Genomic DNA, 27,967 nt, shown 5'->3' with positions numbered 1-27,967 from the left:
ATTTCCACATACACACACACAGACAAACACATTTTTTTTTCCTGCCCTGCCAGTTTCACCAACCATGAGAGGAATCCACAAAGCACATGAAGGCTTTCTTTTCTCTGACCTGCTTGGCTGGCTTTTCTTAGCCTGTCTGAATGGCTGTGCTAGGCTAGCCATGAACATAGAGAAAACACGTTTGAGCCTCTGTTGTAGAAGAGTTAAACTCTGGGAGAGAAGAAATGCAATTATCGAAGGACCAGTGAAAAACAAATACATCCATGCTAGGGGAGATGGTAACTCTGTGGGATGGGGAGGGACAGTTCAAGGCCGGGACTAGAGATGCAAAAAGAGAAATTTCCCCAAACCCCAGTTTTTTCTTTACACAGGAGACTAGCATCTGTATTTGGATCTGAGCTCCGCTCCTGTCCCTCTCATGAGACTAGGGACAGACAAACACACTGGGTCCGAAGCCTCCAAATGTGGGGCACTGCCAAGGCGCACAGCTGCACACAGAGGTCCTTCATAGCACACGGTTTGCCTGGGCGCTGTGCTGCTGCCCTACCGTCCGCAGAGCAAAGGATTCCTCCAGGATGGGAAGGAGCTGTAGGCAGTGGTAATGTAACCAGCCAGAAGAGAATCCAGCATCTGACTTTGCTATGTGCTGGGTTGGGACCTGTCCATTTTGCACCAGAGGAGCAGACAAAAATGATTCAAGCATTACAAGTCTTCCCCAGTACTCCCTGTAGGCAGATGTTCTCCTGCTGTGTACTTTGTACCTGCACAGGTGAACCCAGAAGCCTTTGAGAGCTCTCAGTTGAGCTCTCAGTTGTGCTCTCGGCTCTCTCCTTACCCAGGGTCAGGACAAGCCCCACGTCCGCACAAAAGCAGCTGCTTTCCCCAGGGAGGGAACCATGGGGAGCCGAGCCACGAGGGAGAGGTGGGCCAGGTGGGAGGAGAACTGCTGCATTCGGGTCCTTGAGCAAACCATGTCTCAGTCTGGTGAGCTTTAGATTGCCTTTGCACAGAGTGCCCTCATACGCAGAAGTAAACAAAGACCAAGGACGCAATAACCTGAGCAGGGATTTGCCCTGGCGCTGTTGGTCGGGATGCTCAGGCTAAAGCACTAGCTACCGTACAGCAGAGACCGGTGCTGAGGTTGCTCCGGCTTCGGCGAGCTTGCAGCCTCCCACGGCACGCGGGCCAGAGGCCACAGAGCTGCTCTACGAGCATTAACGACAATCACAGGAATATGAACTCTTAACGGGGCCTGGAGCAGCCGTGGCACTGAACGCTCTGTGTACAAGGTGTGGAACGAAGAGCTCCTTGGCAGCCCAGGTTAATGCTGCGACATCTCCTGTGTGACTCTGCTCTATGAATCTGCTCAAGAAACCCAAAAGACAAACAAACAAACAAAAAAGCAAGGTCAGAGAAAGCAAGAGAAAAATGCTGTAATGATTCATGTACCTGTACCCAATCTGAGAAAAGCAGCCGTGACCAGAGGCATTTTCAACAGACGGTACCATGTCAGCACACTTGGCTGCTTTTAAGTTAATTTCCTTGAAAAGGGCTGGTTTTAGTCTAGGCAGCAATACAAACAATTTGATAATAATCTGACTTTCATCAACCTCAGGGTTTAAAAAGAAAATAAAATGGGGGAAAGGGACAAACACCCACAGGAGAGAGGACCTTCAGGAGGAACACAAACAACAGTTGGTTTTGCTTGTATTTGATTTTCAATTTTTCTTAAGAAAAAGTAGAAAGGAGTGTAAGAGTGAATTATATTAATGAAATATTGATTCAAAATACTAATACACTGTAAGAAGAATAAACCATTCAATTTCCTGCTGCCCCTATTTTTAATGAAGTACTCTTCTCTGTTTTCAGACTCTGTAATACAAAAGGAGAAATCAAAGATTTCTTCTCTCTGCCCTTACTTGGTGTGCACTTCCAGTCCAGTTGTTCCAGTTATTCTTAAAAAACCCCAAACAAATCAAAAACTCTTCAGGAAATGAAAGTTAAAAGAATACTTGTTCCATTTAATGATCCCCCCTTCTCTGTTTAACATATTTGCATCAGGTGTTACAGTTGGCATCAGCTGCTATTTTATTGGTGAATATTTGCTTTTCTATTTGAGTTTGCACTATCCCTATCTCACAATGGTGCATGCCAACAATTTCCGTGCTGGAAAACACAGAAATAAACACAGGAACAACTGTTCTGCATTACTGCATAGCGACCAGAGAAAATGATTTTTCCCCCCCTCTTCTTTCCTAATGACTCACACCTTCCAAAATCACATAATCTAAAGTCCATGTAACCTGCTTTTCCTCTTGAAGTCACTTCTGTCTTTTTCCCTCTCCGACTAACCAACTTAGTAAGAAAAAATTTGCATCTCAGTCCTTTTTGTTCTCTCTTTGATAAAAGTGATCTGATCTCCATGAGAAGCAATGGAGAAACCTCCAAAGGTTTCAATTCATTTATTTGAAGCTTAGCTGAACCTTTAAACATCCCACCCTTCTGCCTAATCCCTCAACAAGCTCACATTTCCCCTTTACCCTCCATGGGCCTGTCTACAGGGAAATACCTTCCCAGAAAAGCTGTACTAGAATAATTAATCCCTATAGATAGGCCAGTAAAATATCCTGCCTGGATGTTATTCTGGAATAAAATTTCCCTTATTCTGGAAGCACGTCTCTGTGCAGCCATGGCTTTTATTGCAGAACCCATGCAGGGATTTATCCTGGTGCAGCTCGCAGAGAGCAGTTACTGTGACACAACTATGCAAGCAAATTTCCCTGCCCAGGCACGCTAGGAAGGACTATCCGTCCACTAAGGACTTAAAAGAGAATGAACTGCAAAAAGATATTGGGACTAGAACTGGGGCCATTCTCTTCTTCCCTGAGCTGTTTCGCTCATCACTGTCATTAACCTTGCTCAACATCAGCCCAGGACAGTGAGGTCTTTGGAGCATGGAGCAAATGCTTGAAACATAGGACAAATCTGGTTCCACTGAGGTTAAAGGCCATCACCTTTGCTTGCATTAGGTGTACAGATCTGTAAGCTTTTCAGACATACAGCTACTCCTAAATGTGCTTTTCCAGATCTCTCTCTCTCTCTCTCTAAGGGAAGGTTTCAGTTGTCTGAGGTTTTATTTCTAGTGCCTGGCCATCCCTCTGGTCCCCTCCTGATAAAAGCTCAGCAATGCACATGGACTGGCAGGCCTCCGCGAGACACCTCCCAAGCTCTTGTAGAGACAGGTGATTTTCCAAGCTTTTTTGTTTTTCTAAACCATCACCTAGTCCCCCAAATCCAGAGGAACCCAGATCCCACTGTGGCATCTTTCCAGGACCCTCCGGTGTTTTGTGTGATCAGAGCACGGTCAGGAGGGGGCAGCTGGGGAGAATCAGGGAAGGACCCAGGCTACTGCGCTGATGGTGTCAGCACCAGCTCCGTCCCCTCTGCCTTTTGGCAAGTTCTTCTCACCCACGTGCTTTGGTTTCCCATTTTCCTAGTGGGAATGTAATACTGCTTTGGGGATTAATTAATTGATGAATATAGAGCCTGGAAAGTGTAAAGTACTACACAGGAGTTAAGTGTTATAATTAGGAGCAATTCTGATCTTGATTACAATGAGGTAAAGCTGGAAGTCCTACACCATAGAAAGATTTAAACCAATAAAAAAAAAGATCAGAATCAGGGTCTTATGATTTTAAATGTAAACTTGGGCAGATTCCCTGCTGAGCTACATCTGCAACTGTAATAAGATCATGGAACATGACAACTTGTCATTTCAGTAAGAGATATAGGGAAAATGCCCTTTAAAAAAAATTAAACAGGAAGGAAATTTTTAAAGTGTTTTCTTTGGCTCTGAAACATATGCCCGGGGAGAAACTGTTCTCAGCAATGCAGCGGATCTTGAAATATTTACTGGGTCTGGCATTTAACATAATCTTTCTTGTATAAACGATATAGAAAAAACACATATTATCTTAGACTGCAATCTAGTGTGAGGATGAGATGATATTTTAATAGGGCTGCATTCATCAACTGTAACAAGAGAGGAAATGTGCTCCAATCCAACATGCCCTGTGGGCAATGTAAATAAGAGTAAGTGACTTCGACCATCAGATAAGTACAGCAATGGAAGGCAGACAGACGGACAGACAGACTGCTAGGGAAGGAAGGCAGTTTGGGGAGGGTGATCTAACCGGGACAGGTATGGCACCCAATACCCGTCTTACCAGGATCCCATCCTCTCACTCCACTCTCCTAAGTGCACCCAACAAGGGTCCTCCTGGAAACCTGAATTTCTTACTTGGCTTGCAGTGGGATTTGCATGTCTAGCCAGTGACACTACTCTTTTCAGAAGTAATTAAATTTTTAATTATGCTTTTTAATAGCCAGTAGCTACTGCTTTGCAGTTTTGTTCTGTCCCTGTTGGATGCACCATGGAGCGGCACCATGAACCTCCAACAGTTCTTCCAGCAAGATTTGAGAGTTTGACTACACAGCTAGCAAGGGGGTCAGGATGCGTGCAGCTGAGCTTACAGCCACATGTCATAGTTGCAGACTGAAATCAGAACTGGGCAGTACATTCCAGAGCCCCAAGAACATCCCTTCAAGATTTTCCAACCCAAGCCTGGAGAAAGAAGAGTGAAGACAGAAAGGCCCAGGTGCTCAACCGTTATCAACTTTGCAGACAGATTTATTTCCAGAACAATACACCAACTTTCCTTCAAACTGGGCTTTCAGGCGGAGCACTGGTAATTGTCCAAAAAAGGGAAAGTCATCATATACAGGTAGCCACAGTAAAACTGAAATACAAACTCTCCAAAGAGGACTTGTGCTGGAGCACATGTTGTATTGAAAATCATCAGGGAAAGTCAGTGAATTATTTGTGACCTTGGGCAAGTTGCTTAATCTCTTACTAGTTCAGACAGGCAGAGTCACACTCACAGTAAAACCACAACAACCTCCCCATTTCTCCTCTCTGCGGAAGGGGAGAGAGGTGTGGAAGAATGACTGAGTGTACATTTTTCTAAACAGATTCAAAGGAAGAAGAGGTCTAAATAACACATGAAGAAATTAAAAGGCAGCTCATTGTCTGCCTTGTCTTCAGACCGGGACATCTGAGTGAGATCCAGCTGGATCCCTCAAGCTTTTGACATTTAAAGGACCCCTGACCTTCCCCAAGCAGTCCCAAGACTCCCTTGCACCCATTTGCAGAGAAAACAAAAGACCCTAAACACTGACTGCTCATTAATTTGCATTTCTTTTCCCGAAGTTTGTTTGCTAGCTTGTCTGTGTGGGAAGACAGAGCAGGTTTTTATTATTTTCTAGTCATTCCTTGATCCACCTGTTGTAGGGACCATCGGCAGACAATGGAGCACAAGTTGAACATCACTGAACTGTAATGTCCACAAGCCCAGTGCCAGGACATGTGTTTGTTCCCAGTCCCTTTAATGTCACTCCCTCACAGACACCCTTTACTCAGCGTGTTTCGGATGTACAGCACAGCAAACATTAGACATCTACGGTATAGAGGTGATACTGTACTGAAATCTTCAACAACTTAAATCTCCACTAGGCATCAAAAACATGCCATGAGAGTAGCTGCCACTGGTGTGACTAGCTGTGCTGCGGGCAGGGCTAACACAAACATGCTTCACGGCGCAGGAGGCACATTCACAGCCATCGATGAAGCCAGCCCACGTATGTGCACAAATGAAGACAACCAAGCAGCCTACACAAGGAAGACCTGCTTCATGGTGAGGTGTCTGACCGTGGCTCTGCATCTTCTGGTACAGTTCACAAGGGCTGGCTGGGCTCAAAGGCATCTTCCTCTTTTCCCTGCGCCAGGATGGTCAGCAGCCAGGTCAGTGCTGAACGTGATTTAGCTTGATCACTAATCACCCTATCAAGACTGTCCTGCCCACCTGGCACTGCCAGAGAGCAAACCGCTCTGCCCACACGCCCTGCCACTCTTGACCTGTCCCCAGACACTGCCATCCATCAGCAGCTGGGACTCAGCCCCTGCAGAGGTCCCGCCATGCCAGCCGCATCCCAGCGCTTCCCCATTGATCTGCATTGCCATCCACGTACAAAACAGCAGCACCGAGTGGCTACTAGTTGGCTTCTAATGATCACCAATACTTCAGCAATTCACGTAACCATTTTCAAACTGCTGCTAATTGCTATTAATTTGCGTACACAGCAGCCCAACTGGATATATAGGCAGGGCGGCAGAGGGCAATGCCTGGTTTTCAGGCTATCTTGCTTTTTAAAGCAGGGTCTGAACCTCCAAGGTTTTGACTTCTTCAGATCCCCTTGTTATGAAGTTATGAGCAAACGTTTGTGGTCGGGTGATTTCCTTTTGCCCTAGACAGCTGTCAAAAGCAGCAAAATGGCCCAAGGCAAAATGTGATGTGGGTGTAAGGAGTGTCTTAAGCCAATAAGTTAAAGCGACGGGTTAGAAAGCCCGAGGAAAAAATGAGCCAATAATTGCTGAAAATCTTCCTATTCTGCTAAGTTTATTTAGTCAAATTCAGTGGCCCCTCTCCAGGCCTTCAGCCTTCTCCACGTCTTAGAACAGAACCTTATTAATCATTTTGCTTCTATTGTTTAATTATCCTAAGCATCAGCAGTACAGATCAACGCTTGGCTCTTGCAGAACAAATCCCAGCCCTCTCACAGACTGCAGCATCCCAGCGGCTCCTGCTGCAGGAGGAGCAGGCGCAGCTTTGCAGACAGCAGAGGCCAAATTGGATTTAGGTCTCAGCGAGCACCAGCCGGCACAGCGCTTGCCCCTGCGTCGTGCCATGCGCAATGGCACCGTCCCCCCATGCCAGCCAGATAAGGGCTGCCTTTCTCTCTGACTACGCGTTGGCAGTCAGGAGCCTTTTAGGAAGTTTAAGCATCTCGAAAGCATTGTCACAAATTACATTTTAGGAACTGGGAGATCGGCTGCTGCTTAAAATCCTCCGAGTAGGTTTGAAAAACGCAACCAGATTCTTAAGAGCCCCCCCCAACAACTCCAGGTGAATCGAACTGAAAATATCTGTTGCCCATATGTTGTTTGGAGTAAAAAGGGATTAAAAATCTCTTTATTACACTCTGCCAGTTCTGCTAGAAGATTCATTTAATGAGTAGTCTTTATTGAGAATGGATGAAAACTCTCCGCTAAATGTTAAAGGAGAGGGAGGTAGAAAAATGGATTAGCAACTCAGAGACAATTGTCACAGATCGTGTTTGTTCTTGAAAAAAATCTCAGTTTTAATGAACAAATGCACATCTCCTCACCTCCAAAAAATACTACCAACTGAAAGAAAATCTGTTTGAATAGTCACTATTTTCAGTGGTATTTGGGGGACACACACGGGACTTTTGTCTGCCAAACTGAAAAGTCTGGGAGAGACGGGAAGGGAAGGAAGGTGTGTTCCTATGCAATTCAACATTTTTGCAAGTAGTAGTCACAATGGACGTGTCCTTGGCTCTGGACGCTAGCAGCATCCATTGCTGGGCACAAATATGAACCCACATAGTTTGCAAATTGCTGCTTTTGGATTGACGGTTGCTGTTGTTCAGAGCTGCACTGAGGCCTGGGGGCTCGGGCAGCGCCTGCCCGCACAGGATGGGGTTTCTGGCTGCACCCCTGCGCCGAGCTGCCCGGCACACAGCACAGGGGCTGCTTTCACCCTCTGTGCTACAACCCGAATCACTCCCGACCCGCAGCTCCCCTGGAAGTTTGGGCCCCTGTCACAGCACGCTTCATCTTGCTAAGCAAACATTTGCAACACAAATATAATTACCTTTCTTCTCTCTGGTAGCCTTTGTGCTCCAAATAATTTTACTGGAGTGTTCATTCTCATTCAATTAAAAACTTAAATTATGTCTGAAATAATAGCAGGGGGCTTTTTGTTTGGTTTTTGGTTTGTTTTGGTTTTTGGGGTTGGGTTTTTTTGTTGTTTTTTTTTTTTAATAAAGACTCTTAAAATGCTTCTCCTGCTAAATGATTGTGCACAGAGCTGTCTCTCTCTGGAGGTCTCAGTCTGAGTCTTTCATGAGGTATTCACTGAATACAGACTGGTTATCAGTTAATATTTTATACAAAGACTGAATCTTTATTTAATAGTCAGTCATCTATTGATTCATGCAGCCAGTAATGGTGACTAAGAGATCTGTGATTCATTGGCACCTGTTGGTATCCAGGGTTTGAGGTTTCTTTTCACTCTTTACAACCTCTTCCTTCTGCTTCCCCTAAACACACACACACATATATATTTATTTCTTTAAAAAAATACAAAGGAATAAAATGAGAAGGCTATTTTTTGGCAGGAGCTCTACAATTGTAGTAAAATTCATATCTTACTATGTGTCATACCTACAGCTATTTCAGACCCATCTGCAAGTTCCTAAAACCTCTCAAATCTACCTACCCTGCTATTTATCTTTATTTTTTTCATCAGATAGGAAATATGAGGTGAAGTCAAGCATATGGGCTATAAGAAAACAGTGTATGATTCACGACAGCTACAATGCTCAAAAATTAGCTATTCCTTGACCATTTTATACATGTACATACACAATACCCTGCCTAGAAGGGATCCATTTTTCCCTGATTTTTAAAAAAAAAAAAGTAAATTAAAAAATCAGTTATGTACATATGTAGCTGGTAACAGTACCTTTGAGTCAGCCAGCAAAAAGAATTAGCAAAGCAGGAGTCCACAAAATTATGAAAAAAAACCCAAATGCTTTCAGGGTGGTTCAATAGTTCTAAGTTATAAACACAAGCAGGTCACGTGGGCTGCAGTACTGAAGCTTTGGAGGTATCCCTGTCCCTACAAAGTTACTTCAGAGTTTCCTAGCAAGGAGCAAGACCCTTCACCAACGCAGTCCGTAGGCACCAGCTGACTCCAGACTCAAGCGTTCATTTTTGCACAGAGATGGCTGCATCTCCAGAAATGCATGGAGGACGTGGAACAGGGCCACCCAAGCCATTTTTGGTGAACGAACCTTTGCCACGTCCTCTTGGTTGTGCTCTCAGAGATGCAGACGCTAACAGTCTCAAGCTTTGCTCTTAGTGGTCTGAAATCATTACCTTTAATGGTGGGTCTCACTCCGTGATGACTCTTTAAGAGGTGTGCATGGCAGGCGATGAAACCCTAGACCTTCTTCCCACTGGGGAGTCTCCCTGGCTCCTCACACCAGCTTTGTACTCCCACTTCCCCTAACCATCCTCCTGCCCAACGGGATTATGAGCATCAGGTATGAAGTCTTGGCCTCGTTAAATCAAGTCTGACTTTTACCACTGGTGTCAGTGGGGCCAGGATTTCATTACAGGCCCGATTTCCCCAGGCCTAACTAATGGCAGACAGACCTTCACCTGGGTTATTGCAGGATTTAATTCATTAGTGGGTCGTGATTTGACACTTGGAGACACACCACTGATTGCTTCTGTGGAACTGTGAGCCCAGTAAAACCCGAATATTTGAAATTCAAGCTCTAAGGCCACTCAGACCAAACCCACTATTTTTTTGTTATGTTTTGTTTTGTTTTGTTTCTTTATCCTTTGCTTCACAATCCATCTTTAAAAATCTTTTTTCCCCTGGAGCCTGTCAAAGCTGCCTCCCCAGGGCTCTCCCCTATTGTGATGTCCTCATGCAGTCCCTTTGTAATACCCAAGCTGTGCAGTTGATGCTCAGACTGAATTAGAAAGCAGGCCTGCGTCTGATCTGCAAACATACCTCCAGCCTTATTTCCCTTCCCTTAATGTATTCCAGTCTATGCCTGGGTAGTTAAAATCTTCAATTCCTACCACTCTCTCCTTTTTACATGCCTGTTTTATTTGCACAGTCATTTCACAGTCCAGTTGTTCTTTCTGGTCAGGTGGCCTATAAAATATTTCTATTACTAGTTTACTCTCTGAAACATCTCCAACTGCAACCCATAATGACATAGCAGCCCCATTCCAGCCTCTCTCAGATCCCCACTTTCAAAGGCTAATAAATCCTTTTCCTTCTCAAATAGCTCTCTCTTCTCTCATTCCCTTCTCCTCCTCCCCAAACAATCTAAACAATCTCTACTCTTTAATGTTAATACCTCTGTTATCTTCTAAGGAAACTGCAGCTCCATCTATACCTATTTCCCAATGGGCAATGCCTACGCGTACAGCTAAACTCCTACCATCCATACCAAGACACAACAATGAGCGTCCTCCTCCTCCTGTTCCCTGTACAAATATAACCTCTTCCTGACCACATCTGGGACTCATGGCTTTGCCGTTCCTGATCAGGGTAAGCAGGGCTGGTTCTTATTTCTGTCCATCACCCTGCATGTCTCCATTTCACCAACTGCTTCCAATTTGTCTGGAAGGGAGGATCTGGTTAGAGTCAAGGATTTCTACTTTTTAATGCGCTTCTTCCACTGTATCCCATAAATATATTTAACTAGTTTTTCCCACTCCCATTGTACGAACCATCCTTCCATCTGTGTTGTGCTGTAGGCTGGTAAGATGAACCTTGTGCTTGCGGTTGAGACCGTCCTTGAGGTTTTCACTGCGTACCTTGACCTCCAATGCCCTAAATTCCTCCAAATGCATTTTCTTAGCGCATGTTTCTGCTGCAGTGGGAGAGTGACTAGTAGCTCACGAGGTTCTTCTGCCCAGCCAGGTCTCTGCAGCTGTTTCAGGTACTTGTAGTCCTATGGGGGCTGACACAGCTTTGAGCAAAGCCGTGGGCTCTCCCCTGCCACACCCCAACCACCTCGCAGATCACTCGCGTGTGCCCCATGGAGAGGTGTGACCAAATGCCGCCTCATCTCCTACACTAAATCTGTGCAAGGATGCTGCAGCACAGACTCAGCGTGAGCTGCGAAATGCTCTCCTGTGTTCAGCCTGCCAGGAGCTCCACATAGGCTGTCCTGAGCAAGATTTTCTGAAGTAGCCAAATGAGGAGTTCATGAACAACTCAAAGTCCAGAGCTTCCCAAATGATGCTCAGAACATCCCTGGAAGCTGGGACACCCATGTTCTTTTGTTCATCACTGATATGAGAAACTGTAAGAAACCTCAAATCCCCTCACACTGAGGAAAAAGTCAGAGGAGTTAGGAGTAGCTTAGGATTTGCTCCCATGTGCCAAGGGTTACTAGTGTGTTTTTAAGCACCAGGCCAAAGTTTGAGGAAAGTTACTCTACACTAAACTTAACTATGCAAAAAAGGAAATTTGGCCCCAAAATTATTTGGTCCTATGGTGACTGTAAAATGGGAGTTAAATGTATTTGTGTAAGTGATCTGGAGAAGAGCTTGGGAGGGATGCAGAGGGATATAGCCACCGCAGTTCACAGCACCCAGCAATCCACCCTGCTCACTGCTCCAACTTCTTATTTTCCAAAAAGGAAGAGAAAAGCAATTTCCTTCTTTTCCTCTTGTGCAGCCCTGTGACTGGAGTCTCCACATAGCCCCATGGGGCTCCCTGGAATCCAGGGAATCAGCTGGATTCTGCACCATAGGAAAGCTCTGTTAATACTATGGTTACTACTGATACAGACACTCACACCCACAACCACCACTACCATGCTACATACATCCAGCCAAGCAGCCAAATGGTTTTGAGCCAGGCCGTGGTCCGAGCGCCCGTAACACACAGCTCTGGGTAATCCCTGAGAAGACCAAATGCAGAGGGTGTCCATCGTTCCCCTCTGTCTCGTGGGCTCTTCCAGTTTCCCAGCTATAATCGGTGCTGGTTTTGCATACTGGGTCACACCTGAACCTGTCAGGCTGCCTATGACCGCAGCACAGACCCAAAGCCCAGTAGCTGCGCATCTGGCTGTGTGATGATAGAACTGCTGGTAGTGGTGGGATCTTCATGTCCTTCTCTTCTGCCCCCAATGAGCTTGTGATGTTTCTAGCAAGCACACAACCTAGGTGACACCTCTAGAGCACAGCCCTCCAGGAGATCTCTGTGACATCCTGAGCAGAAGGACTTGGCTGGAGCAACTGTACTCCAGTGCTGTAACTGGAGAGAGGACTGGAATTACAAGCCTCTTAGCCCACTTATGTGAAGCTGGGAAGATCCAGGGCAGATCTCTTCTTAAAAATCTTGGAAAATCTCCCCTTGAGGTTTCCCCATCCCTGGTATTGACACATTTTGTTGGGCCTTATAATGCAGCAGTTGGACTTGGTCTTAACTGGGTCAGATGGATCCCACTTTTACCCTAAATCCATTAGCATAATATTTTAGTCCCTCTCACTCCTCTTCCAACTAGCAGTTGATGTTCCTAAAAATCTGGGGATCTGCTTTTCTCTGTAAGCCCCCCAAAATAAAAAAAAAGGCTTGGAAGAAGTTTCAGAAGTTGTCCTGAATAAGGACTGATTCATGCCTCCCATGGGCGCACATCTTGCATTAGGGGTCAAATATAAGACTCAGAGTCAAGAGCTGTTAAGGGTTTGATGCTGCCCACTGATTTTATGTATGACCAAACCCAATTAATTTTACCTCTTTATCTATAACTTTTCTCATCTGGAAAATTGGCTACTAAAGATAATCCAAACCCATACATTTTCTGATATCAAATTTGCTGACAATCATGCAGTACTCTCAGATAGAGGGGTGAGTGTATTAGTAGTTATCTTGTCACCCAATAAAATCAAATCATTAAAATGTGTTTTTTCTCTTCCAAACAGAAATTTCTACCACCATTTAGAAGAACAGAGGCAATACATCAGGACAGGTCATGAAGCTCCAGTGCCCTATAGCATTCCCACAGCTACGTGCAACACGAGTACGTGAACTCGGGCTGTTAGGCGGACACACCACCTACTTTCCCAGCTCATTGCACAGCCTGTCTCCATCGCAGAGTGCTGAACCGCATCTCAGTTGCTGCAAGAAGTCACCCTAGGACACTGCCAGGAGGAGGTGCGGTAGTGCAGGGCTGAGCATCTCTGCCCACTCTGTGCCCTCCTCTTTGCCCATCTCTTGTGCAAATGGTACAGTTTGCTAAAAAGCACATCAGAGTAATGCTGGGCAGCTCTAATTTTGTGCAGGGACCCCAGCATTTATGGTATACAGCATATAGACACAGCTTTACTCAGTAAATGACACAGTTAAACAAGGTAAATCAACAATGAGGGAGAGGATGAGAAAATTATATTGACTGTAATGTTTACAAACACTCGTCACCTTCCAACTCACTGATGAATTGGTAATTTTTTTGCTGGAAGAAAAGATCCCTTTTGCTTTAAAGACAGCTATTTGATGAGGCACAAGGGAGACAATTAAACATTTAATTCAGTTTGACCTGCTCTGTCATTACAGCTCTTTGTTTCCCCATCTCTTTCTTTTACTCTGACCTTTAGGATGTGGTACTTCGTGGGTTGGTTTTATTATTTTTTTTTGACCAGGTCAGATCAAACAGATCCTGTTTCCCAAAGATAACATGAATGCGGAATATTAATGCAGACTTCCCCTATTGTGTCCCTTTGCCTCCCTTCCCCCTTCCCCCAATTTCCCCCGCACCCCACATGCCTCCCCCTGCCTGCAAGCTCATTTGCACAAAAGCACACCGAGTCCCCACTCAGCAGCCCACCTTGAACAAAACACTCCAGGACTCTTGAAACAGCAGAAGTGCTAATCAAGCAGGGCCCTGTGCTGTGTGCTTCTGCAGTGGTTGCCTGGCATAGAAATGGGCTGTCTGGCCGCAGCTATGAGGTAACGTCTGGCTTTTTTGCCAAGCTGCAGAACTAGTCAGACACTCCCTGGAACAACATTTCTTCAGGAAAAAAAAAAAAAAAAAAGGAAAGAAAAAAAAAAAGAAAAGTTAGGCAAGAAATGATCTTCCAGAAACTTCCTTGCATCTTTCTGTGTGTGGGTTTTTTTTTTTCCTGTGGGTTTTTTTTTTTTTTTTTTGAAAAGTTATATAACCAAATTACTTAGAATGCAATGGGTTTCATCAGCTGATTTTGGGCAGTAATCTTATGAAACTGATTTCTCACACTTACTAGGCAAACTGGAAATTTGGAAAAGAGAAAGAACACACACACACACAAAATATATACACACACAGATGTACCCCACTCGTCTTCCTGCAACACTGTCTAGATCTATCAGCTATTTTTGGATGCAAACTGAAATAGAGCAATACAAATTCAGGCAAGGCAGAGCTAACCTGCATCTGCAGCATCTTTTTTGCAGTGCCACCGATTAATCTAATTAACCAGTTAGAGGAATTTTTTGTTACACTGCAGCAGCAGCAGCCCTTCTCTTTCCCTTAGAAATTCCCTATTTACCGAGGTTGCATAGTATTCTTGATTCAGCGTATTCTGCTTTTTATAGTATCACTGACAACTTGATTTTTTTTCCCTGAAGGACAGAAAAGATATAGTTCATTTTTCTGCAGTGAAGGTTGAGAAATAATCGGAACTGAAGAGGCATGGCTGTTCCTTTGGGGTTTCAAGCTGTGGCTAACCAAACCTCTCATATTAAAGACATGTATATTTGTATCAGTCAAAAATTTAGACTTGTCCCTAGGTGACATCCTTCAAAGAGTTAATTCCTGAGAAGCAGCAGCTTTGAAAAGGTGCAAGAAGGAATGTCTTGTCCTCAGGGTAGGACCAGCCAATGAAGCCCGGTGCCGGTGATGTAATGCTTCAAACTGGTGCATCATTGGTTCCGGAGATATTAGACTTGATATGATTTTGGAGTTTGGCGAGAGGAGTTTTTGCAGAAGAGCCTGTAAATTTCCCTGCACCAAGGACATTTTACGTCAATTTTCTAGTGTTCTTCAGCCAGGGCATGTCTAGCTGGTAGAAGTTTGCTCTAATGATAATACTTCTGTCTTGTGTCTTCTTGGTACTGTTTAGCTATTCTGTATCCTGCTATCTGGGAGGCATTTCTCTGAAGTCAGACTGTGCTGGAATTACTTCTCCAGCCTGCCCATGAAATTGAAATGATTTTTTAATAAAAAGCGGTTGTTTTTTCTCTGACTCACCTCTGAACTCTTAATTGTTTCAGGCACCGACTTCCATTCCCCCAGCTTCTATTACCTTCCCAGGTTTTCATCTGCCCAGTCTTATTTCTTTAGCTGATTACTTCATGAGGAGATGGCTGACGATGTCTTAAATGAACCTCTCCAGTCTGGGCTTGCTCTGGAGGATAAACCACCATAATGTCAGTCAGCTCAGGAGCACGTCGCCTTTTGCCTGCCAAGGTCGCATGCTGCAGGACTTGCAGGAATGCAGCTGCAGCTGCAGTCCCTGAAGCTGCCTGGCCACTCCAGTGCACTAAGTAGTTTGTTTGAACTTTAGCCTTGATTCAGAATCCTCTAAGATTCTCATGCCTTCCTCTCATCCCCCCCTAAATGAAATAAAGAGTCTCGCAAAACCTACAGGGATGATTAAAGCCTTTGTCAACCCAGGGAAGAGGAAACAGGAACTGCAGAAGATGTTCACAGGCTGACTTCCACAGGTTCCCTGGAGATGCGGGCATTGGCGATGCTGAGGTCAAGGCAGCAGCACAGGAAGCCCAATCCAGCCCACAAATCTCTGGAAGCTCTGAGCAGTGCAGTTTCCCGTACTTCCCCTGGGCACCCTGAGGAGCCCTGCCGGTTGCCAGAGGCCAAAGATCACACGAGTGCTGTGGAGGGTAGAGATTTTCCAAGATACAAACTGCTTAGCACTTCTGAGGTTTGCTTCTTTTCCAAACAAGAACCTAAAATCCTGAAATTCTCTGAAAACTATGGGTAAATATAATTTTTGCTCAGGCTTTTAATTTTATTTCAAAAACCAAAATGTATGTTTTGATGCAGACTTTTGAAAAGTTACTATAAAGAAAATTAAGTGAAATGATTCATTCCAGAAATGGAACTTTTCCTATCGCCTCCCATTTTTGTGTGAAATAAAATAAAAATTTCAATAAAACTGGGTCAGGTTAGCGGCATGTTTGAATAGCCATACACACCTTCCCTAGGCTAAACTACCTCCGCTTCTTCTGATAAGGAGCACAAAGATCTGAAGCAAACTTTGCACATCCTCTCCTGCTGTACAGTCTTAAGTTACTTCTACATCTGGATTATCCCTGGTGTACTCCTGTCTTCTTTGTCTATGTAACAGTCTTAACGTTTCAGAGAGTGAGACCTAAAACTAACCTAGAGAGTCTGTTCCACTACCTAACTCTCCTAATAAGCAGAAAGCTTTTCCTAATATCCAATCTCAATCTTTTTTGCTGCAAATTAAGCTGATTTCTTCTCAAGTTGATGTCCTACCTCCAGTGGAGAAGAGAAATAACTAACCATCACCCTCTTTAAATCAACCTCCTCCATAGTAATAGGCTATTATCATGCCCTTCCTTAATCTTTTTTTCCCCAGACGAAACCAATCCAGTTCTTTCAATCTTTTCTTCTCACTCACAGTATCTAAATTTCAGATAGTTCCTGTTGTCCCTTCCCTGGGATTTTGTCTCTATTTTTTTGAAAGTTTCCGAAACTGGACCTAGCGTGTTGTGCTCCCGACCAACGTATTGCTGCATCCTCTCATGCGGCTCATCAGCACGGGAAAGGAGAACAGTGACTTCTTCTCTGACCAAGGGCCAATAAAAGCTAGGGAGGGGAATGTCATCCATGTAGGTGTCCTGCTTTGTGACATTTTGTTCAAAAAGTGTCCTATCGGAGATGCTTTACGCAAAGAAAAAACAGTCACATGTTATACCTCCTCAGCTTCCCAGAGGACTAACGATGCACAGTGTACCCTGAAGCAAATATTTCTGTTAACTTTGCCCAGTGTTTCCAAAGCTCAGCACTTAGCTGCGCTTCCCGTGTGCTACCAGCTACCTATTCATTTGTACTGACTTTCCAGTACGGCGAGGGCAGAATAACTCTCAAATATTGATCAGATTATTGGCATTACATGGTAAAGAAGGGAGGGATTTAATAGCAACCCACTGAAATATATGGGAAATGAAGACCATAGTCGAGCACTATTCCAGTGCAGTGCATACTGTGGTTGTATGAAGGGTTATCAGCTAATTTCATTATTCTGAGTGCACGGGATACAGTCTGTCCTTGGTCATCTTGGTCATCCTTCTCAGTTGAAACCTATGTTTATCATCTCTATCGAGTTGGTAGAAATTTGTTGCCACCAGAGAACAATGCCTTCTGATTTTTCTTTGCTCTATTGAGCAAAATGAGGTTTTGTTTGCTACCTTGATGGAAAGAGTGCATCATTTCACTACTACCTAAGCAGAGATATTAAGATGAAGCTACTGTGCAATCATACAAGACTGAATCTAAAAAGCCCCACTGTGTGATTTGTTTTAACACTGTGTTTACTGATTTTGACAATGAAGCTTGCGATGTTGGAATGTAAAGACAATGAAATCCATATTCTGTGATTCTACAGTTATCATTCCAGGCAACAGCAAGAATACCCTTTCTCTTCCAGACCTTTCTAGCTCTAAAAGAGACGTTTTGTGTTGGCTTTGGAAAATTACTGTTGCAACTAATAATGTGCTGTGCTGAAGCCCCTGCCCTCCCTGCACACATTCTATATAGAATTCAGGTGTGGCTGTGGGGATGTTTGCTGTGTGGTTTATAGAAATGCATCTCACTTGTGACTTCAGCTGGCCGAGCTTCTCGACATTGCTGTAATAACAATGACAGCTGTGTCTGGAGGGTTTTTTTTGTGCTGCTTTGCTACAGAGAGTCTTTCCATTTACTTCAGGCAGTTTGAGAAAGAGCCTTTGGTCTAGCAAGTATCTTCTGCAGCACAGGCTTTCATATAAGCCAGCCAGCAAACCCTAGGGAATATACATGAACACAGGGAAGAAAAGTGAATTGGGAATTTGAAAATATGACTATTTCCAAATACCCTTCTGATGTGACAGGGAAGTCCAGTGGACAACTCAAAATGCACTACCAAGCACTTGTCCTTCTACAGCATATTTGGAAAGCCACGCAAACTAACCATGCAAAAATGTCAGCCTGCTCACAACCACTCTCCGGCCTTGTCCCTAAAGCACCTTATGTAAGGTGCTTGAAAAGTATCTGCAGATGACTTGCTGCAGGGTGACATGCAAACCCTTTTCGTGGCAGCCCCTGGAGCCCAAGCGTACAGCCTCCCAGCCAGCCCCATCAGCTAAACTGTTCCTGCTTCTCCAGGTGCAGGCAGGCCCAAAGTGAGCTACTCAGGCTAATCAAATTAGTCACCCATGCCAGTGGCTGCTGTAGGGACCCCCCAATTTAAGATGTTTAGATGTTTTACTGCCACCAGGTTTCTTTACAAATTGCTCGCGTTTGAGAGCAGAAAAATTCCACTCCACAGGACATAAAGTGTCAATTTAAGTGTTAATTATATTTTCATATCAGAACATAAGCTCCAGTTTGTAAGAACATGGGTGTCCTTAAAATACGTTGTAATAAAAAATTGAAACCAGCTAGTGTTCTTGAATCAATTTTCACATTTATAACTTTAAAGAATAGTTCCCTTTTTCTATCTCATTTTGTCAACTCTGTATGGCTTTGCGCTTGCCTTGTCATTTCATCAAAAATATGTCAGTCTCTAATTTGCAGTGTTTCTTTCAATTAAAAACAAAAATGCCCCAAAATAACAACAACAACAGCAGCAAAACCAGAAGCAAAGTCTCAACAATGTATTAAACTATGTGGGCATGGTAATTTGAAAGAATACGTATAATTTATTTTATCAACTACAGAGAAAACTGCAAAGATTCAAACCATAATTGTGAAGTTAATATCATTCTATTGCTATTAATGGCTGCTGTCTGTGGTGTATACATTACTTCTAATTTTCACAGCTCATTCGCATCATAAATGAAACACAAAGAATCCTGGGGAAGATAGTGTAGATACCACATTTATCATAATATCTGAGGGCTTTCTTTGGAATCACAGAAATTGGACCTTACCTATATATGATTTACTTTATTTATTGGACTGCAAAATTTTAAGTCTTTCCAAGGTCATTACGCTAATGGGAAGCACAAGGTTAAAAGATGCTGACTACAGACTTTGCAGAACCTTTCCGATACCTTCTAAGCACTCATTTCTAATTCCTAAAACTACTGACTTCTTATTTTTAAGCTTCTCCAAACTCCTGCAAATCCCAGGAGCCTGTAGCAGTCTTCCAAACCTCTAGCAGTACATTTACTTTCTTCTGAGTTAACTACTAGACCTAATTAAACAACACTGTCTCATCTGAGTGCATGATATTCTTACAGTCTGAATACAAATTAAAATTTCAGTTCTGTTAACATTCAGGTCAGTTAATCAGAATAAACCTCTTTAAAAACTAGAAGACTAAAGTGATTTCAAAGTCAATCATACTCTTAACTCATTTTTAAGGATGTTGTTTGTAATATTCTGTATTGGTTCCCTTTAAGTAATAATAAAAGCTCACAGTTCTCAGACCAGCTTAATTCAATGAAAGAAAAATAGGGAATTTTACATGAAGGGTTGCTAAAGAGCTTGTTTCCAAAGGGCAGGCATGCAGTTCTGCGTGTTGAAAATTGCACAGACAGTTGCCAAAACAGCATGTGCAAATTAGACATCGTTCACATAATGAACTTGTTAGAAGACTAATTCAAGATTTGCATGTGGAAATCCGAATGTGGAGCTACATTATTCCTTGTGAATGCAGATGTATCTATTAGCCTGTGTATTTTAGCAGATGTTATTTTGAAAACAAGATCCTAAGTCCTCACAGTACAGAAATTAATAACTAGAGATTGCAATTTCATGGAGAGCTTTTCTCTTACATAGGACATGACAGTAGACAATCAGAAATGTTGAGTTTTCGTCTCACCCTCATGACAGATTTTCTGTGTGAGCTCAGGGAAATTATATTACTTTTACCTACTTTTGTTTACCTATCAGTGAAATGGCTTTAATATTCCTTATCTGCCATCACACGCGCACTGTCAGACTCAATTAGTGTTTGTAATTCTCTTTAAGCTCTGCAAATGATCACATGTTTTGGAACAGAATTAAAACTTCAATTGTTTAACCCAACCATTTTCTAACTGCAAATGCTAATCACTTGGCAATAATTTTCTAGTGTTAAAGAGGGGGAAAAGGAGTGAGAAGGAAACAGATGCAGAGCCAGGTATGCTGGCAAACTCTGAGGTAGGCTGGGCCTTCATAATTGGAGTTGGCACTTTGGTGAGTAAGTAGGCTTTAGATGAGGGTGTACAGAAGAACTTAGCAAGCAGAAGCTGCACTTTCATCCACCAAGCAAGAAAATGCTGCCTTTGGTTCGGTGTGGTTGGGATCATACCCCTCCCACTAATCCCTTAAAATGGTGAGTTTCAAAATGTGCATGCTATGGGTGCTTGGTTTTGGGCTTGGCTGCAACGATGACAAATGCAAGGCTTTGCTTAGCATTCAGTTTGCATATTGCTAAAATACATATACCTTGCTGCCCAGGTTTTAGGCCCTGTAATCACTCTTTTGAAAGTGAAATGCTATTTTCAGCTTTATCTTCATTTTATTCTCATTGAAAATAATTGCTGTGATTTAGAGACTGTCTAATGCCCTGTCGTTATCTGCAAATCTCTAGTAGTATGCTGGCATCCAGTAGTGAACCTAAAAGCTGCATACATTTTCAAGTTGCAGCATGTTAATCTCATTCAGTATGTAGAATGATCTCTCTAATTGAAAAGAGGAATGCAGCCAGGTTTTATATATACTTTTTCTATGTTTGCATTTGAAGTCCAGTAAATGCTAGGAAAGTAAAAAACCCCACCATAAAACCAAAATAAAACTGATGCAAGCATTGGTTTTGAATTCAATAACCACATATGATTTGGCCTGCCCCAGTGTGCTCTCTCCATAAAAACTGAAGGTGAACATTATTCAAATCACCTTGTAGGGAAAGAAATTTGCATTCAGGAAGACTGGAGTATAAGGCTAGTGAAATCTTGACTTTGCCTAACACATTAGCAAACTTTTTGTTGACTTCATTAAGAATAAGATATCACTGCTGGACGGTTTGTGCCTTAACCTGTTTTACTGACACAGGACATGTAAAGCAAGATGCTAAGACTGACTCAACTCTGATTGAAAATTAACACAGATCTTAATTTCTGACTGGGCAGTCAGCAAGAAAAGCAAGAGGAAAATGTATTTTACAATAATATCCATAGGACATACTTTGTGTCCATCACTATTTTATTTATTCCTTGTACCCGTTAAGTAGGCCCTTCCTATGCTTTCTGTTCTCTCCCCTTCACAGAAGCTGTCTCCTGAAATGTATGTCAAAAAAGTACAGCCTAACCCTTCCTAAGAGAAGTATCACAGCCTCTTGCACAAGTAATCTGGCACAATGCAGCTATCAGTAGTAACTCTATAGTATGTCAAGCCTATTTTGTGGAATACCCTGAGATGTCTGTATGTCCCATTGACTTCTGGTTCTCAAATCCAGCCAGGGAGGAAACCTTCCCAAGAAACCTCATATAAGCAGTAAAAGAAAAATGCTATAATATGGATTCAGAATGGTTGCTACACATCACACATTCATGTGGTTTCACTTACTCTGCTCCTACTCTTGTTTTCAGCTGGTTGGCAATACCCAAGGGTGTGGTTTGCTTGTGAGATTAGACAGGTTGAGAGGCAGGCTTTTATCATTGTTCCTGCAGCGCATGTGATTTTTTTTATGTGTTCCTACTTGTAATTTTATCACTTGGTTATTATTTCACAGTGGTTTTTATTGCACTTTTTACTACAGGAGTCTTGTGGGTATTGGCGTTAGCAATTGGAGAGCAAGCTTCTGTCACTGTAGCCTGCCTGTGAAAAACAGGTACTTAGGTGGCCAGCGGAAGTTGGTATTTTCCATCTGTGAAGTCTGTACATTGTGATGAAACCTCAAAAGATGCCTGGTGACGTTTACTCCAAAAGCCATCTGCATTATTGTTTCATGCACGTCCTGAAGAAGTTTCTAACACTGGGCAGCCCAGGCAGAAGGCAGGTGCTTGAAAGAGCTTGCAGGCAGGTTGGTTCTATTATCCGAGTTGAGCACTCATTCCTAATTATTTATAACCTCTATCTGCAGCGTATTGCAAGCATGATGAGTATTGTCAAACAGGAAACTTCTTGGACATCAAACTTCTGCTGTTTTCTCTCACAAGGAATCCCTAAGCAGAGTCCCTTTGGGCACACAAGAACTGCCGCTCTTCTGCTGGGCCTCAGGGCAAGTCAGCATTGTGGATGTGCTCCCTCCTGACCTCCAGCCAGCCTCAAGAATAACATTTGCAAACTCCTTGTATAGCTTCCGATAATGAGGGCTCCCTCATTACAAAGTCTAATTATCAGAGTGTGATTGTAGAGGACACAACCTTAACATACAGGCTTTCATGACCCTTTTCTTTACCCAGTTTATCTAGATGCTTCACCAAGTTGGAACTGGCAGCATGCAGCTAACATCCTCACTGAGCATTTTCCTTCGGTCCCACACTAGCAGTCAGTTGAAATCAGTTTGATGAACCAGTGGGTCAGCAGGAGAGAAACACAGCATATTAGTCTTTAAGCTTCTTAGATAAAATGTCCCAGTGAACTCTGGCAAAAAGAAGAATCAGAGTGGGACCCTGCAGTTAGGGGAGGGCAATTAATGGACATTTACTGGTTTTATTTTAAGGAAATCAATGGACTTGCTGGAGACTGGGTGATGGAGCACACAGCTGGTGGAATGGACAGCCAAAGATCACTATTTTCCTTTTAAGCAAATCAATGTGTTAATTGGGGTTCTGGTGGGATTCTGAAGCTGCTAATGGAGGTGGGGGCCAGTGGAGGATCATTAGTCTTTATTGTAAGCAGTACAGTTAGTTAACTGGGGTGTGACTGTGTTGTTGAAAAAGAGAACAGGCAAAGAATGAAAAGTGATTTTTAAAAGCTGTCACTTCAGACTTTCCCTAATGAAATGAATTTATTAGAAAGCTAAGGGAAGATAAAATTTGTTACTCCTTCAGGTCTTTGAACTTGGGGAGATCTTAATTTTGATGAGACCATTCTCTTTTATAAGGCAGGTTTTTCCAGCTTTCCAACCAAGCTTAGAGAGAAATGAAGTTATCCTTGGAAAGTTACTATTTATCAGAGCCTTACAAAGTTGGTGGCAACGTTTCATCAGGTCAGACGAGATCAGGTCTTCTCCAGACACCCATACAAATATAGACACAGCTCCATCCTTTATTTCAGCTTGGAATTTTTTATGATTGCCTGGGTAAAGATGTACATTTTCACATAGGTATTAGGGCTGTGCCTCAGAGCTGATTTTCTGCCTAATTCACAGTTATCCCGTTATCCCACATTATGAAAACCTCCAGGATAGATTGTGCAGTCAAATCTAGATTTTGCAGAATATCAGAACAGTATATGTGGGCCGCCTTTGCACATGCAAGGGAGTTGCTTGCATACAATATGGACCAAAAGAGCTAGACTCAAACATTTATGAGACTTTCTTATTAATTATATTTTCACGTCAACTTCTCTGGAATTTTACTTTGCAAACAGACATACAGCGCTGCATGAATTTATTTGCCTAACTTCTGAAAATGCAACCCACAGCTTTAGGACTGAGCAAATTTCTGCTTGTAATTTCACCCCTAGCTTACCCGACTGTGAGAAGCTCCAAGCCTGCCCGTGTTCAGACAGTAAGTCAGTTAACTGAACAGCATAAAGACTGAGCAGGTTCATTTCAGCCCTCAGTCTGCCCTCAAGTTACCAGCAGCTAGGAGTGGTGAAGAGCTGGTTTATTCACACTGGAAGCGAGAGAGAAAATTTTTCTTGGAGTGCAGGTGGAGACCAGGTGGAGGAATGGCTGCTTCTGTGGATGCGCTAAAGGGTTTGTCACAAAGGGGAAGGAGTTATTTGCAAAATTGTACTGAAAAATTGTGGAAAAAACATTTTAGGGTAGATTCAAAAGGAAATAGCTTTTTTTTGCCCCGTTCTAGCCAAATGAAATGAATCATTTAGGATGAGTAAAATATGTCACTTAGTTTGAAGTAAAAGGTATCATTTCACTTGTAAGCATTTAAAAAATAAAACCAGGTACATTTCTGAAAGGTGTAGTGTTTCATGTAAAAATGTTGAAAGGGAACATTTTGACTTGCTTAAATTTTAAGAATGAAACAACTCATTAAGTTGAACATGAATTCACAAAATGTTTCAGTTGACCCAAATCTGTTTTCTTCAGAGCATGATGTTTTATCAAAATATATCTCCCAGTGCTAGCAATAAATCCCAGAACTGTTGTGTTCACCACACAGAATTAGGGCTGAGTTTTTCTTCAGCCGGTGCTCTGATGCCTGCTCAGAGGGCCTTTCTTTTAGCTGCAGGTCGGAGGTACATTACTGTGCAATCAACACTGGACTTTCATGGATTCACAAGTTTCAGACCAGCTCTTCTTTTCCCACTTGAGCATGTAGTATCCACGTTTACCATAATGTGATCCCCTAATCGTCTTGTTGAATGTTGAAAGGAAAGCCGGCAGACTTTCTGGTGTTGCTAAAAGCCCTCAGGCCAGGCTGGCAGATAACAGCCCTCTTATTTATTTGTCTAAATAAGCATATAGCATGATGGATAAGCTGTCAAGGAAAAATCAAATCAGTGGGGACATAGCTTCAAGGGAATTACTCACTATCTCTCTGCCAGTTCTGCTGCACTTCTCTTAAAAAATATAAAAATTAACATAGTTGGTGGTGCGTGCCAGAAATTACATTTCAAGAATAACAGTGATATTTTCTATAGAACATTTCAGCTGGAAGGGTCCTGAACTATAGCATACAATAATCACAAAGATCATTTTAGAGAGGTATTTAGCCCAGAAGTGAAAGCAGAGTGTGTATGTGAAATTGCAAATGTCACCATGTAGGTGATTGACAGGAGGTGAAAACAATTTCATTGTTCCAGATTTTCAACTCTTTATATATATTTATTTGTGTGTGTTTGAGAAGGAAGTACGGGGGTTCCTGAGAACCTGAAAGCTTTTAGCAAACTCATAAAACCAGACACTGTAGGAAATGAACTTGATCCAAAAAAGAAAAGCTACTTTTAGAAATATAGCTCCATGTCTAGCCACAAAGTAATTAAGGTTCTTAAAGCTTTCCTGTCCAGATGAGTGGCTGGCACAAAAATAATAATAACTATACAGTAATAACAGCAGTGACTTGTCACTGAAGGGAATAGGTAACAGTAAACAGCTTCCAGTAGAAGAGTCAAAGCAAAAGAGCGGTGGGAATGTGTGGTACGGTAAGGGATAGTAAGTGTGAGTGCCTCTGAGTGGGTAGGCGTTGGAGGAGATGTAAGGGAGGAGAACAGAGAGTCCTCAACAAAACAATGCAAACCATCTTGTCTTAGAGTTCAATTCATAAAAAGATTATAACTGAGTCATGTTCTTTCCACTATTCAGTGTGTGTGTGACATAAGATGCAAATTCCACGTGTGATTCATAGAGTAAAATGTCAGTTTTTCAAAAGCCTACATGACCCTAAGAGCTGGTTCAGGTCAGAATTCAGCCGTTGCAGGGAAACTGGCTTTTCTCTTCTATCTTGTCATTCAATATCCAAAGGCAGAACCTGGGGACCTGGCACAGACAAGGGTCACCCACCTCCTGCAGTTTGTTTAGCACTTTCCACTCTTTCTAGCATGAATGGAAGAAAGTTGTCATATTACAGAACCGGATCTGCAAAACTCATCCAGTTCAACTGGAGTTTTCCATGAACACCGATGGGCATTGGACCAAGCCACAGAGGACAAAAAAGGGTTCAAATATGAGCAAAACTCGACAAACTGCAGAACATCTTTTCCCAAACATCTGCCAAATTTTTGATACCACCATTTAGTGAGTATGTGTGCTATGATTAACTTACAGTAGGAAATTCAGAGAAACTTCAAGTTCAAGTAAGGTGGCTTCTCCTGAAGGTCCAAAACGTGAGACTTAAAGTCCCTCAGTATAAATTATTTCTGGACTGACACTCACCCCAGACTGACTTGCAGTACAGTTACACTGCTTCCTTTTTGCAATGGAGTAAGTGAAAACACACAAGCGATGCCTATTGCCCTTGAATGGAGCATTTTGTTTGGCATTTTCATCAGTGTGTCCAGCTGAGCAATCCCCCACACCACCATGCAATTTGATGCTTTCATACTTTCATGGGCTACCTTTGTTTGAGATGTCATAGTCCCAGATGAACACCCATTTGTTTTGAAAACCATGCCAGATCTCTAACTTGGCTTTTTTTTCTTTCTTTTTTTTTTTTTTTAATTGCACTGGGAATTAGAAAGCAAAGCAAATTTCTCAGTGAAATAAATTTCAGGTTATTTCTCAGTCTGAAGCTGATCAGAAAATACTCCTTTTTCTCAAGAAAATGTCAATGAAAATAGAAATAATTTTTTTCTACACTCATGTTTTCCAGTCAAATATTAGTCTTTAAACACATGCACACATATATATATTTGTCAATTTGAACATGTATTCTGTCTTCCCCTCTTCTCTATAAGCCAAACTTGGCATGATATTCCGCAACAGCCCTACCCTGCTGGCATGGGGAAGTAGTTTATCAAAATAAGCAGTAAATAGCTACAAATTATGTTAAAAGGAAATGATAAAGTCACACAAACCCCACTGCTTTGGCAGTTATGCCCTCCAAAGAAACTTTTTAGGAAAGCTGCTAATAATGCCATTATACATTCATTCAGTGTGGAAGCTGATTCAGAATGGAGACATTCAAAAAACCCACACTGCAGACAAGCATTCACAGTCCCAGCTTAGGGCTCATGTTTTGCTGCATGTTTGAACATCTCTCTGAATGTTCAGAGGACACGGAGGTAGGCTTGGAGTCTCCTAAGTCATCAAGCCCATCTGCTGCTGCTGTAGATGAGTACAAAAGGGTACATGCAAGAATCATGGAGGGCAGTGCTGTGAGGCTGTTCTCCTTAGAAAGCTCCAGTTCATCTGACTAGAATCACCAAGCAAACCTTCAAGGGTCAGTTTACTTCAGCCATTGCGAAGGAAACTATTTCAGGTTCAGTTCATGGACTGCATTTGTAAAGGGCACCCTGCGGAGCTCACACAGCCTGGAGAAGTTGATCCACCACATTACTTCTCTCTCCTCTTGTTTGGTCTTACAGCCCTTGCTTGGTTATGATTCACCCTCACAGGAGGAAATGAAAGTGCAGGAACTGTTGACTTTTCAGCCAGGGAGACATACAGTTTATGGAGCAAAAACTCCAACAGGAACAGAAGTGGGCTGAACTATAAACCGATTTCAGATGGAATAAACAAAGGAACAAAATTATCAGCAGCTAAGAGCAACAGCAACTTTGAGGTCCAGTTTGCTGTTTGGCCATTGCAGGGTTACAAGCCAAACGAGTGTTTATATTAGACTGAGGACGTGGACTGCAATAAGAGTACATCTAGGAAAATACCCTGATGGTAAAAACTACTTGCACTTGTATTTCACTTCAGTTTGTGTCTGGCCATAATGAAGAAACCTCATCTCCAAAAGTGAAAAAGGAACTAAAACTTACAAAAGAGAGGCGTGCTGCAGTCCGTGAAAGACCAGTAGAATACCAAAAGGGAATATGACAAACTTTGAATGGGTGTGAGGCTTTTACCAGTGCCCTGAAATATTTGCGTGTCTGCACAGGCTTTTTTTGTTCTACCAACTTCAAACGGTGGATACAGAATCAAACATTTCTTACTGTGTATTTCTGTTTTCCCAAACTTTCACCAAGTTCTGATAGAATTGTTAACTCACTATGTCCTCTCAGGTGTAAAGGCCACCACAGCACTATTACTGTTTTCAGATGCCAAGAAACAAGAGGGCTGGAAGGCCAGCTTTCTTCACATGAAGGTTACCAATTCAAAATAAGCCCAACAGAGATGAAAGATACTTTCTCCGTGACGGCTCTTTGGCATGAAGTCCACCTACTCCAAATACAATGAGTAAGCTGTCTATGTGCCCTTGCTAGACAGCAAGCTATGGGG

The 27,967-nt window shown here is 42.7% G+C and overlaps 2 long non-coding RNA genes across 2 annotated transcripts in view; both read right to left on the bottom strand.

The window, feature by feature from the left end:
* LOC115339439 overlaps positions 1–27,967 on the bottom strand; it is a 122,805-nt gene that overhangs the window by 34,960 nt on the left and 59,878 nt on the right. The gene's annotated exons all lie outside the window — the stretch shown is intronic.
* Positions 219–15,079, bottom strand: LOC115339438. The gene is made up of 3 exons (XR_003922713.1): positions 14,968–15,079; positions 13,567–13,749; positions 219–1,362 (listed from the first exon to the last, which is right to left on the bottom strand). It is a non-coding gene; the product is annotated as an uncharacterized LOC115339438 (long non-coding RNA).

This window comes from Aquila chrysaetos, chromosome 3, assembly GCF_900496995.4.
Source record: "Aquila chrysaetos chrysaetos chromosome 3, bAquChr1.4, whole genome shotgun sequence".
Taxonomy (NCBI): domain Eukaryota; kingdom Metazoa; phylum Chordata; class Aves; order Accipitriformes; family Accipitridae; genus Aquila; species Aquila chrysaetos.
Note: the sequence above shows the minus strand (reverse complement) of the source record. Positions and strands in the feature narration are given on the sequence as shown.